The sequence below is a fragment of the Ambystoma mexicanum genome, chromosome 8 (genome assembly GCF_040938575.1).
Source record: "Ambystoma mexicanum isolate Mex_15411 chromosome 8, UKY_AmexF1_1, whole genome shotgun sequence".
NCBI lineage: Eukaryota > Metazoa > Chordata > Amphibia > Caudata > Ambystomatidae > Ambystoma > Ambystoma mexicanum.
Window position 1 is genome coordinate 1,600,604,849 of NC_090929.1, and position 17,391 is coordinate 1,600,622,239.

A 17,391-nucleotide genomic window follows, 5' to 3' on the forward strand; every position below is an offset into this window, starting at 1 on the left:
TTCCTATTTCTATATGTCTGTTTTAAAAAAATCCCAATTTTTCACTTTTTTCCAAATGTTCGAAAGTCTAACACTCACCAACCATTGTTAGCTCAGTAGGGTCCTCTAGCGTATCCTTTCACAGTTTTATCAACTCCTTTCTTCTCCCTTATGCAAGCAAACTTCCATAATGCCCCAAACAAATGTGATGCCTTATATATTAAATTAAATCCCATGTGAGGAGGATTTCTGATTAGGGACATTAGATGCAGTACGTATAAACGTCATTCAGTCATGATAATGTACTTGAGTGGTGTCATCTTATTCACGGGAAAGATTGTCTGAGCTTGCTACTGCATGCTAACATGCTAATTGATGTCTTAATTTTTGTTTTGAACCAAAATTATTTTGTTTCAATGGCTCCATTTGCCAACAGATTTGTGGGATGGCCATGTGCACCGAATTTGCACAAATTATGCACATTTACGACTTGGCTTCAGGGAACAAAATTATGTTTAGTGCAATACAGATAACCAGTGGAATAGTAATGTGCTTGTGTAGTTTTGCCTGAAGTTCCAGGGGAAACATACCAAGTGTCCATCCCAACCACTAATTGGAACAGGTATAAATGTCGAAAGGACACTGAAAATTGTGAAACAAAACAACTGCTCAAATGCTGAGGAATGAGGATTGTGCAGCATAGAAAGTTTAACTGAGAATATTTTGTCTCGATTTATCTATGAAAAAAAGGAGGCTACCCAAATTATCACAAAATACTCTAGGCATAAATGTATAGTTCACAATTGTAGTGCCACTTTTTTTGGCACCTTTTGCCTCCCCCTTTGAATATCCCTTCTTTTTATGCATGACCACAAGACAAATTAACCTGCATTTAAATCATTTTGTTGCTGCCTGGTTGGCTGATAGCTAATTTAGTCGTATAGACCCTGAAAGGGGTCATTATTCGAGAGACCTGCCTAGCCCCAAACTTATTAAGCAAAAGCATTGCCAACCATCCCTCTTCCGTGACACAGGGCTAATGCAAAGAAATACGTTTACTGTACGAAGAAAGCAAACAACTAGTCACTGAATGTATATTTTAACAACACTTTGCACCTCCCCTGCTCTTTTTAAGAAGGACTCCTGCCCCTGTCAAGGCATGGGGAGTCAGGTTCTAAGTATTAGCTCCCTAGCTCTCTTTGTTGGGGTTTTTGGCTGCCATGTCCTATTGGCGAGGTGGCCATCTGGATAGCAAAATGTTTTTTTTCCTTGGTGCCGACCAAGCAGGTTTGTTATTAGAATATGCACAGTCTTTGAGTTGACATAAACGGTCAGAGTGCTGGGCACTGGCTGGAGGCATGGGGTGTCTGGTAAATGCTGGTATATATAAACATAAACAGGAAGATATTGGAGACAATCCTTTATGACTTGCCAGGATCCTTTTTACTCTCTACTCATTGGCCCTCATTCCGAGTTTGGACGTAGCCATGGGCTATTAGTGCCATGGCTGCCTCCAAAATCGGTCCGACTCCAGTCTGGTGAATGGAATAATTACCGGTCCAGTCCGAGGTCGCGGGACCGGTAATTCCCCATTCACCAGAGCCATTCCCCATTCCTATTCGAGCCCCCATAGGGCCCAATGGGAAGGTGGCAATAACGGTACCGTAAATTACGGTACCATTATTGACCGCAGTATCCCTTTGCGGGTCCCGTCCTTATCGCCTGCTAGAAGCAGGCGTTAAGGAAGGACCCACAAAGGGATCTCGGAATAGGGCGCAAAGGGATTACCGGCACCGGTGTCATTACCGGTGCCCGGTATCCCTTTGCGTCCGGGTCGTAATGACCCCCATTATTTGTCAGTATTGGGGACAATCCTGCTAAACCTAAATAGTTTCCTTCTGGTCCGCTGCTCCCCTTTAGTGGTAATGGAGGGATGGAGACAGAGTGGATTTGAGAGACAAAGAAAATGAGAGAGGAGGAACTGAAATGTGTGGAAGAAAGAACAAATAAAAATAAATATAAATGCACAGAGACAAAAGAGCAGAAGAAACACAAAGATGGATAGCAAATGAATGAAAGAAACAAAGAAAGAGAGAGAGATAGGGCGGGGAAGAAAAAGGGAAAAAGAGTGCAAAGGAGAAGAAGGAAATAGCAAAATGAGAAAGGAAGAAAACAAATGAATACAAGATAGGGTGAATGAGAGATAAGAAGGAGGAAAGAGAGAAAGAAAGGGTGTAAAGAGAGAGGGACACACCTGGCATCAAGGAAAAGAGTAAGGAAGAGAAAGGTGGAGATACTGGTGACAAGCAGGGGAGGATTGCCATAAGGGCGACAGAGGATGCCTGATCAAGAGATGGGGACATACATAGCAAGGAGGACAAGGAAGAAAAAGAGTAGTACATGTGAGTGATATGGTGGAGAATGATGGGCTGATAGAAAAAAGGAAACTATGAAGATATGATAAAGTACGGACTCTGGTCATAGGTGGGGGGCGAGACTCATACAAAGGCGGGGAATCGATGATCTTGGAACATGAAGTTGGTGAGAAGGAAATTGGAAAAGTTGAAGGTGAAAAAATGTAAAAACTAGAATCTAAAATTAAAGGGAATGGGAATGAGTTGGGATGGGAGGTGGAAGAGATGTGCCTAAGAAAATAAGAGATCGAGAGAAGCTGGGGGGAATAAAGATGAGAGAATGTGAGGGGCGGAGGTTAAGTGGGATTGGGAGGCTCGAGACTGAGACTGGTGTATATTGAGGTAAGGGGCAGAGAAAGGCAGAGTAGGGCAGAGGTGGAGCAGAGAATTGACGATACCATACTAATTATGGTATTTGTAGTCATGATCATGTGACGGAGGGTTGATCCAAGAACTTGCGTACACTATTGCGAATCCCCCAGCCTCCTCTTAACTTCACATGGCTAGCATAAAGCACCAGTACAGGGAAGAGCCCGCCATTTATTTCATTGCCCGGTCATCATCTCCCCTGGTAGTCTCTCAGCCATGATCAAAATAAAGGGGCACCATCCACCGAGCTGGCTGGCAGAGTCAGACCTATCAGTGCCTGTGTCTATGTGCTTTACAGAGTGAGGGATGTAAACAGGGAGACAGAGAAGGTGGGAAAACCTAACAATCAAAGGAATTAAGGAATCAAAAGGGAGGGGTGAAAGGAACTGCCGGACCAGGTTGAATCCATAAGGCCAGGGAGGGTCGTTCCCAGCAGGCCAGGAGTTCCATTGTGCATGCAGATACCTTGATAGTGACCAGGAGAACCCATTGCCCTTTCCTCATGTGGCTAGTGTGTGCAATGGAGTTCTCCACTACGAGGCTCAGAAATATGCTGAGCCTTATTTGGCCTGCTAAGCTGTCCAAGCAAGAAAATGTGGAGTGTATCCTGTAGTGGCGTGTGTGTGTCCTGGTGAAGCTGGTTCTGATTCGACCTCTCCTCCTTCCAGGGTCAGTGACGGGACAGCAATGCATTAGGGCAGGAGGAGGAGCCAGTGAGTTAAACACTTGATTTGGTGATTTGTGGTCAGTCTGAGTCACTGGTTTGGGACCCCTGGTCAATGGGTGGACAGGGAACCAAAAGTCACCCTGAAAATGTTTTTTAAAATTGGCCCCATATTACACCATGCAAGCAAGCTCAACCCCTCCAAATGGGCCAACCAGAAAACCAGGGGAACCCACACAAAAGAGACCCATCATGCAGAGGCCGACAGGGAAATACCCTTGTAATCGAGTCCACCGACCAGTCCACCCCTGCGAAGGGGCATCCCCTATCTTGAGATGGGCTTATTTAACCTGTTTTTTCTTCATGGTTGACCATACGTTATGGGGTCTTTTCAGACAAATATTATGGGTGCTTCTTATTCCTCCGGGGAGCGTGCAATGGGTTGGATGCCTCATTTTGGTTCCTTTGTGTCGGGCACTCGTTGGAGACCTCCATTCGCCTTTCTCACTGGTTTCCTTCCTCCGGGATCACTTGACCTGCATGCCGCTCTTCCTTCCTTTCTATTTACTCCTCACGATGTTCTTGCTTGCTGTTCTGCTTTTTTCATCCTGCCGCGCCAGTTTGTTTTTGGGGAGATAGTTCCACCTCCATTTGTCTGTTTACGCACAGTTGCTCTCCGATTTTGCAGTTCTAGGTGTGAGGTATCTTTTCTAAGGTTCCTACCATTCTACAAACTTCCAGGAATGTAGGCTGCGTGACTCAGAGGTGCAGGCGTGTTCTGCGCAGTTGGGTTCTACCACTCCTTTTCTCTGGGTCCCCCCTAGTCCTTTGTCTATGTTCAGCTTCCTCTTGATGATTAAAATGCACCCGAGGCTGGTTTTCTCTTGGTAGCTGTCCCTGGCGTAGTTAAGCCCCCCTCGGTCTCTTTGGTGGCTTCCTTGACTCATCTATCATTTCTATATATATTGCTTTCTTCTCCTTTAGGAGGCACGGTGTGCGATAGCATCATTGCCTGGAAGTATGGAATGAAGTTCCTTATGTTCCCCTCTCCTTTGTTTGCTGGTGATGCCGATGGGCAGCAATTGTTTACTATCCCTGACCATAGGCAGTTCTTTTTGGATAAATACACAGCTAAGCCTGTGGTCTAGAGGTCTTTTTAATTTCTACTGATCCAGCTCCTCATATCTGTTATCATCAGACTCCTCTTTTGTTGTTGCACCAGCCTTCTCAAGACTAGCCCAGCTTCTTGTCTCTTTGAAGGAAATGGTCTTTACTCTATTAGGGTTTAATGCATGCACGTGCCTTGTCGACCTGCATGTTTTTAGACATCTTGGGCGACTTTCTGACCAGTGAGATATCTGCCAAGCAGATTTGACACAGGGTTACTGCCAGAATTGCTTGTCTCTGTGATCTTGGGCTATCAAACTCCTGCCTCCTAGGGTTGGAGTCTACTCCCCCAGGCACAGGTGCAGTGAGGTAGTTGTTCCTAGACCAGTTCACTTGACTTGACATTCTTACCTTTGCAGACTGTTCTTAGCACGAGAGTCCTCCTTCCTTTGACTTTTGCCGTGGTTGAAGGTTCCCCAGTTACTTCCTTTCTTAGGTATCTTGGTTGGTCTTCTACCTTTCCACCTTGGGGGTCGGGATAATTCTCCCAGTTAAAGGTTGTTTTTTGGTATTTGACTTGATTTGTGGTTTCTCCTCTAGGCTATTATAAACTATGCCATCAAGAGTCTTGTTCCTACTGGGGATTTGTCAGGTTCTTCTTTGGCCTCGGCAGTGGTTTTTGGAGCCCTGAGTTTTGATCATCATATTTATTGCTTCCCCTGTTGGCTGTTTTTTTGTTTAGTTACTGCCCACACTGTTTTGTATTTTCTAAATGGAGTGCATGTTAAAGGTGTGTGTTGGATTGTGTGCTAAACCCTCATTGGGTAAGGGCTAAGTCAAGGATGAGGGGTGGTGAGGTAATGCCAGGATGCCTATGGAACAGTCTTTGCCTGAATTTCACCCTCCCTGTTCCTTGATTTTAACTCATCTGGTGGCTTACTGCTTGGGTAGTCTATAACAAGCTGTGAGGGGGAGGTTCCTTCTTAAAAAGCTCACGGTAGTGGCATGTCTAAACAAAATAGGGTCCTAAATGATTGACTGTCTGATTGAGCCAACAGACCTCATTGTGCAAGGGCTGTCCAGACATAGAAAACGACATGGTGGAATGAAGATTACTGGAAAGCAATTCAGTCCTTTACCCTAAGCGATAACGACTGCTCAGGTGGTACATAAGCTATGTGCCCAAAACATAATGTACCCCGCTACTGTGTGGTAGCAATCACATAGCACAGAACTGGCCAAAGCCTGTGTTCTATGCTCCCTAACTGATACTCCGCTCCCCAGCTGTTCCACCGTGCCATCCACACTCCTCCAGAGGGGTCCCTTTTCTATTTTCATGGTGTCTGATGAGTGGCGGAAGAGTTTCTGCACCAGGACAAACAACAAAGTAACTGCGTGGGGGAAGGAATTAGCATAGGCAGGATCGTTGACAGGGGACTGCACGCGACACATCTGGTAGAAGTGGGGTCAAACCTACTGGTTATATGGTGGTATTAGGGACCGTATAATGTTGTCTTTAATCAGTAGATAAACCCTGCATTCTCCACTTCCTTATTGGCCTCTGCACCGTCGCGGGGCGATCCTGCTATATATTAGAGACTCTATTCAATAGCAGGCGCTATTGACTGCATTTCTAGCATACTGATTGGCTAAGAAAAGGCCTATAACTATTACCAGGTGATACATATTTTTTATCGCATGGATGACTACAATACCCAGGTGTTTGAAAGGATAAACTGCTTATATCATCATTGTCAAGAGTAGAATCTCCTTGATGGAGTTTTGAAAATGACACTGGCATGCTTTCTTGTTTGCCAGTCAGTGTTATTGGTGCCGCCAGGCACTCAGGTCGGTGACTTCTGTTCCCCTGCAACTTTTCCACCAAGATGTCCTGAAGAAGCCCATAATATAGCAGGGTTGCCAAATGTTGTACCTCTCACATAACGTCTACAGTGTGCACGATTTAGGGCTTGAGGTGGTCTTCCCAGGCTGCAGCTGCTCACCGTGAGTCAGATGAAATGTTTGCACAGAATGATGTACCTTAAGTAAGAACGATTAACTGTAGGTCCTTCACTGAAGATGCTCATCGGAGAGACAGGATGTTACAATGCACTCAAGTGTCTATTATACATGGAGTGCCATTACAATAATGGGCACCGAAATAGGTCTATTTTCTAGTGTTTGCATTGTGGCACTGTAGATGACCTGCTGGCTGGTCTAGAAATATATAAGGCATGTTAAAAATAAACCACATAAAAGGGCCTGGAAACATCACATTATTGAAACCTGTACATCACCCTGTTTTATGTGCTGGAGAAATTCACAACATGCACACCCATGGGAAAGACTATCCCTGTGCGTCTAATGAAATAGTTACAGCATTCTCAAAGTAGTATTTTCTTTCTTGAAATATTGGATCATGAATTCACAAAGTTGGTGTGATCCATCACCAGCATTATAGGCAGCAATGTCTCTTTGAAAATAGCCTGGAGCTGGACAATAACACTAGTTTCCAGCCTGGACTTGGATGTTGGGAAATTCCAGTGCAGATAAGAGGGCTAGGGACAAAACCTTGAGTTGTTAGTCTCCCTTCCCTCTGCCTATCCTTTTGCCAGCATTTCCCCTTCTACCTATTGTCGGTGCTTTGCATTAGGCAATAATGCCGTCCATGGCAGCTCCTGCAGGATGGTAATGGCTCAGCACCTGGGTTAATAGTTAGTAGAGACGGTTGGGCACTAGGCATTGACTCAACTTGCGCAGAACTGAAATACTTCTGGTGTGTTCTTACAGTGTTTTGCAGCAAGGTCACAGGGATAGGAGGTGTTGCCCACATCTCGTGCATAGGCTTGGATGTAGTTTGGCCCAGATAGATTGAGCTTAAAGAATTACTATTCACATTCTGGCGCACTGCCTTAACCAGGTGGGACTGCATTACGCACTGTGCGCACGCGCACAATAGTGTTAGTGCCCCTGCCAAGGACCGAGAATCAATCCCAAAACGGTGCGCATGTGCCTTAGCCATTAGTTTGCCGCAACAATATGGGGCTCCGACTAAACACTGCATGCACACGCACAACCGTGGCAGTATGACTCAAAAGGACTTCGCAATAATCCTGAAATGGCGCGCATGCACCCGAGATGATTAGTGTCTCTTAGACACAGAATAACATCATTTTACTGACACTGCATTGTGCGCAAGCGCGAATAGGGATCAGTATTCCCTTTGCTAACAGTCACCATGACTTGCAAACCTATCTTCACTCGCACTCCCCAGGGACTAAAAACAGGCTAATAAAGTGTAGGTCCCAGTAGCCACTAACACAGCCAACAAGTGAGTCGTATCCCGAGGACAGCTTCACCAGGCCAACCGGCCAGGTAAGTGAAACAGCGGAGGCTGTGTAAAAGCTACCCCACTTTAGACTCTGATTTAAGTCTTGACCACTTACAAAACAGTGACGCCATTACAGGTCCTCACATATGCATCAGGTGCAATTTCACCTTGAATGTTTAAACTGAAAAGTAATCAATTGCTATGCCAATAGCATGCCTTGCATGTCAGTTGCATTGTCACCTTCACAAATCTGAATGTTTAACCCAATAAACTAAATAATTGCTAAACTAGTAACTTGCCTCATATGCTACTCGGCTCACCAACCCCTCTCCACCCATGCTGACCTGCACCTCACTTTCGTTTCCAGTGATCCACTGCCCATCCAGGGCTTTATTCAATTAAACCAGTATATGTTGGCCTTGGAATAGGTGGCCTCATAAGAGGGAGTGGGAGTATTCTGTTGTTTACTGTTTGACAAGGTTGCCATTTGAGACAGCTATGCTAGATCTCAAGTCTACCCTCGCCAGCTTCGTGGATGATGGCCACCCAGCTCTGCTGATGCTCCTGGACTTGTTGGCAGCCTTTGACCTGGTCGACCATTCCATTCTAGTCGACAGGCTGAAGAGCTTGGCCGGTTGCACCCAGAGGGCGGCAGACTGGGTGGCATCTTTCCTTGGTCCATGAGTATCAAGAGTAGCCATGGAGGGGGCTCAATCCCTTCCCAACACTTTTAATGCCAGAGTGCCTGAGGGATCTTGTATTTCACGAGCATTATTCACCATTTATATCAGATCATTACCGGACTTGCATTATCATCTGGGTGTCCATTATACAAACTATGCTGATGGCACCCAGGTGGTCATTAAGCTCTCTGGGCACTACAAATTGGACTCTGAGACACTTAGTGAAGTCTACTCAGCAATCCAGTCCTGGATGATTACAAATTCCCTTGCTCTTAATGATAGCAAGACTGAACTTCTTATCGTAGCAACCAGTCACAGTTTAAACAAATTTGATGCTTCGTACAAGAATATTACCATTGCTAATAGCCAGATCCCTGTGTCCACCAGTGTAAAAACATTGGGTGTCAAAGTTAATGCAGAGCTTAATATGAAAGATCATGCATCCCATTTTAGGACCTCCTGTGGTTACGTGATTAAACACCTTAACCAAATCAGGCCCTACATCTCTATTGAGAAAAGATCTACCTTGGCATCAGCACTTGTCAATTCGAGACTTGATTACTGCAATAGTCTCCTGACAGGGATCACAAAGTCAAATATTCAGTCCTTGCAGCAGGTTCAAAATAGTGCAGTTTAGGACATTTTCAGTTTGCGAAAACATGATCATGTCTCTGAGGCCAGGAAAAAGCTACACTGGTTGCCTGTAGTGCGCAGGCTCTCTCATAAAATTCTCACACTGGCTCACAAATGTTGGTCATCCACTGCCCCCGTATTTAATGAAACAATTGACACCTGATAAACCTGCTCGTGCCCTACGATCGGGGGACTTGCATGAATTCAAACCGTCACGTATCAAACTGTCTAAATTTGGTGGATGCAGTTTTTCAGTGCAGGCATCCAAGGAAAGGAATGTTTTTACAAACAAAATACGATCCATTACCTCCCTGCCCTGATTTAGGAAAGTGGTCAAAACACACTTTTTTGGCTAGTCATATTGGCAGTACCTCGTTTCATTAGGCTGTGTTTCTGTCTTGTGTACGTTTTTTTGTCATTTGTGTGCACCTTGAGGCCGTTATAAGAAATGAATAAATAAATAAATATCTGTTGACATGCATCTTGCTGGTTCTATACATGCGTTTGTATTTTTATTGCTGTAATTTTATGGAAATGATAAAGAGTTTTTAAAAAAACAAAAAACCAGTAAGAACAGAAGTGAACCCAAGACCAGACCTTATACAGAAGAATGCTAACACCCCAAGATCCGCCAGCTGGCCTTTGAGAAACCACCAGTAGGTAAGGCCTTCCGTGTCAGACCAAGCAACCCTGCAGCCTTTACCCAAGGCTCATACAGCATCGAACCAATATTCTTTATTAACTAAATATGTTGCGTTCTCTCTTCCCTCCCATCTCTTCTCCCCCACTGTCCTTAAATGTTGTATATAATCACTATGCCTCTGTAAATATGTGAAAAATACAATGATTATGACTATGCTTTAAAATATATACAACGCCCTATGAATTACTAAACCTTGACACAATGTATGACACTATGTTGCACCAATATTGACAAATGTATCACTTCAGCCTTGATAAAGACTCTGAGAGGTCGAAACACGTGTCGGCTGACCATTTAACTCACACAAATAAAAAGCACGAAACCCACTGGAAACCAGAATGTGATTAGTAATTCTTTAAGCGCAAGGTATCCGGGCAAAACTACATCCAAACCTGAGGTAATATTACCACATCGTATTGCCCACCACCAAAGGCATTACTGCCATTTAAGCCTCAGGAAAATGACTTGGGTGGTAATGCTTTATATTGGGAAAAATGGCTGACAGCAGGAAACCGCCTGTTTTTCTAACAAGCAAAATAAATACAATTAACATGTTTAACAAGGAAATAGAAAAGGGCCATCTCTGAAGAATGTACGCCAGCAACGCATATGGAGTGAACAAAGGAGGAGGCAGAAGGTAAGACATATTTGTTTTTTGAATTTCGGTGAGAGGAAGAAGCAGAGGGAGGCAGAGAATGGAGAGCAGGTGTGCGTGACAGAGTAGCCAACAGTTTATTAGGAACATGGGTCTTTGCTATAGGATTTCACCTGCATTCTGAACAACCTGATTGGCTGATACCCCCAGCTCCAGGCGCTAATTAAGCTTTATAGACCTGGTCCCTAAAGACGAAATTAAAGGCCTGAGGTTGGGGTCTATAAAACTATTACAACCTGTGCCACTCTTGATAGTACAAAGTCTAAGTGAGCATATGGAAGTTATTATTACACAAATCCATCTGAGCATTCTCTGCGGGTATACTCCGCACTACCGGTATGTGCCGCACTGCTGTATTCTCCGCACTGACGGTATGCTCCGCACTGCTGTATGCTCCACACTGCTGGTAGCTAGGAATGTATAATTCTGAACACTCTTAAGGCTAAACGAACCAATCCACAGGCTATACTGGTTAATTTAGCCGACAAATGGTCTAAAAGCAATAAGCACCCATTCTGGGGGAAAGCTCGAAGGTTGGATTTACATAGAGATAGAGTGTGAAGAGGCAGAGGAAGAGCAATCCAGAGTAAGGGAGTGAGGAGAGAAGACGAGCGGAAATGAGAAGGAGTGCAAGGGGGGCAAGAGGTGGCAAGGAGGTGAGCCGAGGATGATCGTAGGGAGCGAGGGGGTCAGTAGGGAGTGAGATAGACTGAAAGGTAGGGTGGGGCGAGTCTGTGAATAGTTTGGAAGATGATGAGAATGAGCTTATACTTTGCACTCTGTCTCATAGATAACCAGCCTAAATGACAACAGGCTGGGGAGGTGGAGGTGAAGCGGGGAAGGTTAAGAGTGTATGGACAGTAAAGTTGAGGACTTTGTCAAGAGGTGAAAAAGCATAGATGGGAAGGCCATAGAGTAGACTGGAATGGCAGTCAGATCGAGAGAGTACTAAAGAGGAGATTAGGTGTTTGGCAGTGTTGAAGGAAAGAAGGTGTCTTATGTTTCTGATGTTGAGGAGATTAAGTCTGGCCGCAGTAGCAGATTTGGAGATGAAAAACGAGAATTTGTGAGATGGGTTGAAGACGACACCAAAGTTCCCAGCAGATGCAGAGTAGCAAGCGAAGTCACAATACAAGAATAGAATAGGGGGAGAGGACGAGATAGGCTGTTTGGATGGAAAGTATAGAACATCAGTCTTAGTGGTGTTGAGCATGAGCGAATGAGATGCCATCCAGTATTTCATGGCGGAAAGACACTTAGACATTTTTTACCATAGCTCATCAGATAAGGAGGGAAAGGCTAAGAGGACCTGAGTGTCATCAGCAAAGAGTTGATAGAAGAAGCCATAGGAGGAGATCAAGGTGTCAAGAGCAGAGGTATAGAGAGTGAAGAAAAGTGGACCCAGGACTGACCCTTGGGGAATACCAACAGTAAGGGGTGGTGAGTGGGGAGGTACAGCTCTTCCAGGACACCTGGAAATGTCTGGGGTTAGGATATGAAGCACACCAAGCATGGGCCTTGTCCCGGATACCTAAGAGAGATAATGTTGAGAGAGAGAGTCGGTTGAAAACTACACTGTCTAGAATTTTGGAATAGTGGGATAGGAAAGAGACAGGACAAAAGTTGGCAGGACAGTTAGGATCTAGGCCAGGTTTCTTAAGAATAGGGATGACAATAGCCGACTTGTGCCATGATAGAAAAGCAGCACTGAATGAGAGGAGATAAAGAGGGAAGTAATATATGGAGCAACACTGGGAGCTATGAATGTCACTATATGTGGGGATAGAAGGTTGATGGGGGCACATGAAGAGTGAGACCTGAAGAAAAGGTCAAACAGCTCATCAGGGTTTTTGGGAGCAAAGGAAGACATTGGGCCTCATTACGAATGTTGCGGTAAGGCAACAACGGCGCCGGTAGTGCTACAGGCGCCATTGTTGCCATGCCGCAACATTACAAGTTTGCTTGCGGGAGACTCCTGGTTAGAACAGGCATGCAGAGCGGCACCCGCGAGCAGACCAGGATGGTAGCAAAGGTACCGTTATGAACGGTACCGCTGCTACCATCCACCCCATTCCCATTGAGCCCTATGGGGGCTCAATACCGGGTCCCGCGAAAGGGAATTACCGGGCCCTCCAAGCTCAGAATGACCCTGTAAGTCCCCTTTTGCAGGACCCGGACCCGGGTTTGGCGGTAGCATGCCCTTATTAAGGGCATGGCTACCTCCAAACTCGTAATGAGGCCCATTGTCTCAGGAGAGGTGGTGGAGAAATGTGAGCAGGTGAAGGTCATTTGTGAGGGTATTTTGAATGTTGGACATTTTTAGGCGATTCGAGAATTGAGTTGAGAGATTTTTGGAGGCATCTAAGTTGAGAGGATTTAGTTACAATGAGAGATAGAAGTCCCATGAGTGGAGAGCAGTGGCATAGTTTTGAAGAGCAGTTGGTAGAGTTGGAGATCCAAGGAGTGTCTCGATCTTTGCCAAGTGTGAAGGCTTTTCCACATTATTGTTTTCATGGTGCTGATGCTAGGTGTAATCCAAGGCCGTGGAGGGGAGGGTTTAAGCGTGAATGTAGTAAGAAGGAAGCATTAAGAGCAGCATTAAAGTTAGTGAAGGCTTTATCAGTGGATGGAACTGTGCATTTTGCACTGATGGGGAGAGAGTGGTGTAGCTTAGAGGAGTAGATAGGGAATTTGGAGTTGGGAAACCTGTGCTTGGTAATGGAAGTGGTAGATGGAGAGAGTGGGGTGGAAGTAGGAGTGGAGAGGGGTTCCATGTGTTCATATCCCTGCAAAGATATCGCCATACAAGAATGCTGCTGTTTTTTGTGGCAATATTAACCCATGGAACCTGCGGGGGACACCCCTGAAAACCCTGCTTCCATTTACCCCATAAATTAGCCCCATAAATAATATCGCCTATGGCCTTTCCTGGCGACCATATATATGCCGATATTATATGTGGGGATAATATTACCTGTTACTTGGAGAGTGAAGCAATGATGATAGAATTATCAGCGGGAGAAGGCACGTTGGAGATATTAGAGGCAGGGAGTTGAAAGGAGATGAGAATAAGGTCAAGGGAGTTACCATTTGAATGGGTGGGCAGAAAGTGGACAGAAGAGAGTGAGAGGTGAAGGAGAAGACAACTAAAGCCAGTGGATAGAGGAGTGGCGAGAGAGGGGAGGTTAAAGTCACCAGTGACAATGAGGTGATGATGGCGAGGAAGGGATTCAATTAGCTGGGAGAGGTGGTCGATAATTTGACCAGCAGGACCAGGTGGCTGACAGAGATATAATATGAATGCTGTAAGGGAGCAGTGATTGTGGAGATAGTGTATTCAAAAGAGGGAGAAATAGGGGGCGACACCACCACCACCACGCCCAGTTGGGTCTGGAGAGTGGGTTAAGGTGTAGGCAGGGTCGGAGAAATACAGCTATCTGTAAGGGTAATGAGAACAACAGAGGGAGAATGGGAAAGAAGGAAGTTGGAGGTAAAGGAAGTCTTGTTACAGACCGATTGTGCATTCCAAACAGCAATAGCAAGAGAATAGAAGTAGGGCGGTGCGGGGGATCGATGCGAGAAGACGAAGTGTGATAAAAGTAAGGGTTGGCGCCGGTTTTGTGAATAGAGAGAGTAGGTGAGCAAGAAGAGTGGTGGTAATGAGGAATAGAGATGATAGGGATAGGAAGAGAGTTGAAATGGTTTTGAGCAGAGGAGAATAAAGAAAGAAGTAGAAGAGAAAGGAATAGCTAGTAAGAGCAGTGCATGGTAGGGGGGCTAAGAAATATGTAATTGGTACTCACAAGCAAGAAGCAGTACACAGCAATATAATAGCTCAAAGGCGATGAGGCAGAGAGGCTGAAGGAAAGGCTGGAGTTTGGCCGCTAGCTATTTGCCCTTTGCTGGGTCGTGTGGGGCTAAGTCGCCCCATAGCAAGGAGTGAAGTACTGGAAGTGGTGAGGAGCATCCAATGGCAGGAAGGGTAGGTGGGCCCACCAGTCTGCGGCTGCAGAGCAGGGCAGGCCAGGAGATGGGGTGCTTATTGCTATTAGCACCCCGAGGGTAACCCTATGGGTGTGAAAAACAATATATGTGTGTAAATCGACAGGTCATGGCAAGCACATGATCCATTAATCTGTTGACTCACACGAAGGCAAGGTATGCTCACCCAACATGGTCACCATAAAAACGGGGGCAGGGCTCCATGCGGAGCCCCACCTTCCATTCCCATAGCGTCCATGTGTGAAGAGTTAGGTGCAGTGCTGCAGCAGCACTTCGGGTGAGAGGAGGGAACATGGCCGTCTGGTTTATCCACTGCTTGGGTTGCTTCGAACACGAACTTGGATCGCAAAATAATACTCGGTTTCGAGCAATCTGATTGATGGATGCACCCGCCAAGGGTGCTATTAAACTGCACTTGCACACTGCATATTGAGAAATCTCTATATATAGTAATACCTAGACCAAAAATTGTAAGACGTATGTTATGGTAGAAGGATTGAATTTACATAAATTAAGCCCTAGCTAAATACAAATATAAATTATTAGCTAAGGAGGAGAAAATAATTGGGATATATCCCTCAGCACTTAAGGGAATTCCCTACAGACCTTTTCTTAACATCTCGACTAAGAATCTTACAAAATAATGTAATAAAATATAAGGGCGGGTTCCTTAAAGACAAAATCAATATGCACTTTTTGTAGGGAAGAGGAACAACCTGAATCATCGTTTCACTAGTTGAATGAATCTGCAAGTACCCTTCACATCTGTGTGGTATTTTTATCTTCATTTATACATTCAATAGTCTGCTTCGAAATTGAGTGGATTTGGTGCAGAATGGTGTCAGGTGAAAACACAACCTTAACACTTGCTGCAGCCAAAATAATCAAAAAGCTTTTTGTCCAACCATGAATCTTGAACTGTTGAACACAAACATTCCGAATGACTCTTTATAAAGATTTTAATAAACCATTATACAATGTACTTAGCAGTGATCGATCTCATGTAATGAAAGTAGTTTGTAGTTTGTTAATATAACTTTCTCATATCTTTCTTTTTTATGTAATTATATGAAATAGTTTATTTCCTGATTTATGAAATGCTTATGAATTTTCTGAGATTTTATAAAGTATTGTATAAAGGATTAGTTAAACTCCTCGCAGGTCAAGGCTGCAGTGTTGTGCGACGCAGATACGCAATACATTGCACCTATGTCCACGCATCGAAACCTTTAAGAACCGAGGATCGGACCCTCTGCAGTAAAGCCCTTGCAGTACATGGCCACGGTGTTGTACGACGCAGGTGTTAGGTGATGTGAGAAACCTGAAGGTGTCTCCCTGACTGGTTCCCGGGGATCTGCCATCCAGGTGGCCAGGACACGGCCATCGCTATTAGATCCAGTTCCTGGGAGTGGACCAGTGAAGGAGGATCACCTGGATGGGGGGCCCTCTGGGAGTGGAGGGGGGACACTGATGGATGAGATGCGGTATCCCCCATCTTATAATACCTTTTCCCAAACTACCGTGTAGGATACTCAAACACTCTACCCCGCCTTTTTTGACGTGAACACTTTTGCATATAATGAAGGATGATGGACTAACACCCAAACAATTTACCTGGCATGTTGCAACACAAGGGTCAGGCAAAGTCAGGCAATTTACCAAAACCGCACACACCTGATGGTCTTTTTCCTTCCCCACAGAGATAAAAGGTGGAGCACAAGAGCACAAGACGAGCAAGGCAGCCCGCATGTCAAGAGAGATATCTCAGCACGGCAGTTTAAGAGGAGGAGAAAGATGGCACAAACTGAGCAGGTGACAAGGGGGGGGAACGACCTTGCCCTTTCCGACCATGGTCTGTGAAACCTCAGCAGAAGGAATCGTAAGACCGCGAACAATAGCCAGCTTGTGTTGCAGCAGATGTCAACAGTACACGGCTCCTCCTCCGCTGATAACCAAGCCAGGGAGAGACACTTGCCTTCATGGTACCCATCTTGATTCCAGAGAGAAGAAAAGCCAAGGAGTTCATCACAGCCGGTGAGTCGAGGGGAGAGCCTATAAGAAACCGCACTGTGTTGAACGAAAGTAGCAAATGGCAACAGAGGAGTCCGGCACCATGTGGGTGCTCACTCAGGAAACTCTGGTTGATTACCTGATTGTTGAAACTATCGTTAGCAGAAGGCCTTGGGAAAGGCACAAAGGGAGTGAGAAGGGTCATACAGGGTTACAGTAAAATCCTCTGTACAGTCGAACGTCTTTGACCAACAGAAGATTGTGAAGCTAAGGGCACGGAATCCTGTATCATGAGAACTGATTGACAAAGTTGACAAGAGTAGACCCGAAGGAGGGATGCTGATAAACAGAGAAGTCTAAAGTCCCGATATACAGTGTATTGACAAGAGTGAAATGGCAGAGGGATGTCCACAGTGAACTGTTTAAAAGGACATTAAGATTTGTGAATATCACAGATGAATATTGCATTGTAAGCCATAGTGAACCCGACAGAGGGTGGCAAATAGTTGAGTTGAATCTGAACCCGGAAGAGGGGGATCCAAGGGTGAGAAGCCAACACCCACCGACTCGACAAAGAGAAGCACAACAGGGAAAGTCTTTGAATGCATGCCATGCCAGAGTGAACCAAACAGAGAGAAGATAATATTCGAGAGGGGTCTGAGCCCAGAAGAGGGGGGTCCAGGGTGAAGAGCTATCAGGGTGAAGACCCAGGGTGAAGAGCTTGCCCCTGAGCTATCCCCCCCGGTCCCGGGGATAGCTCACGGGCAATGTGCTCACCTTGGAAGCAAGACGACACGAGCAACACAGGTTCGATCCCCGGGTCCGCGCTTAGAAACAGCTG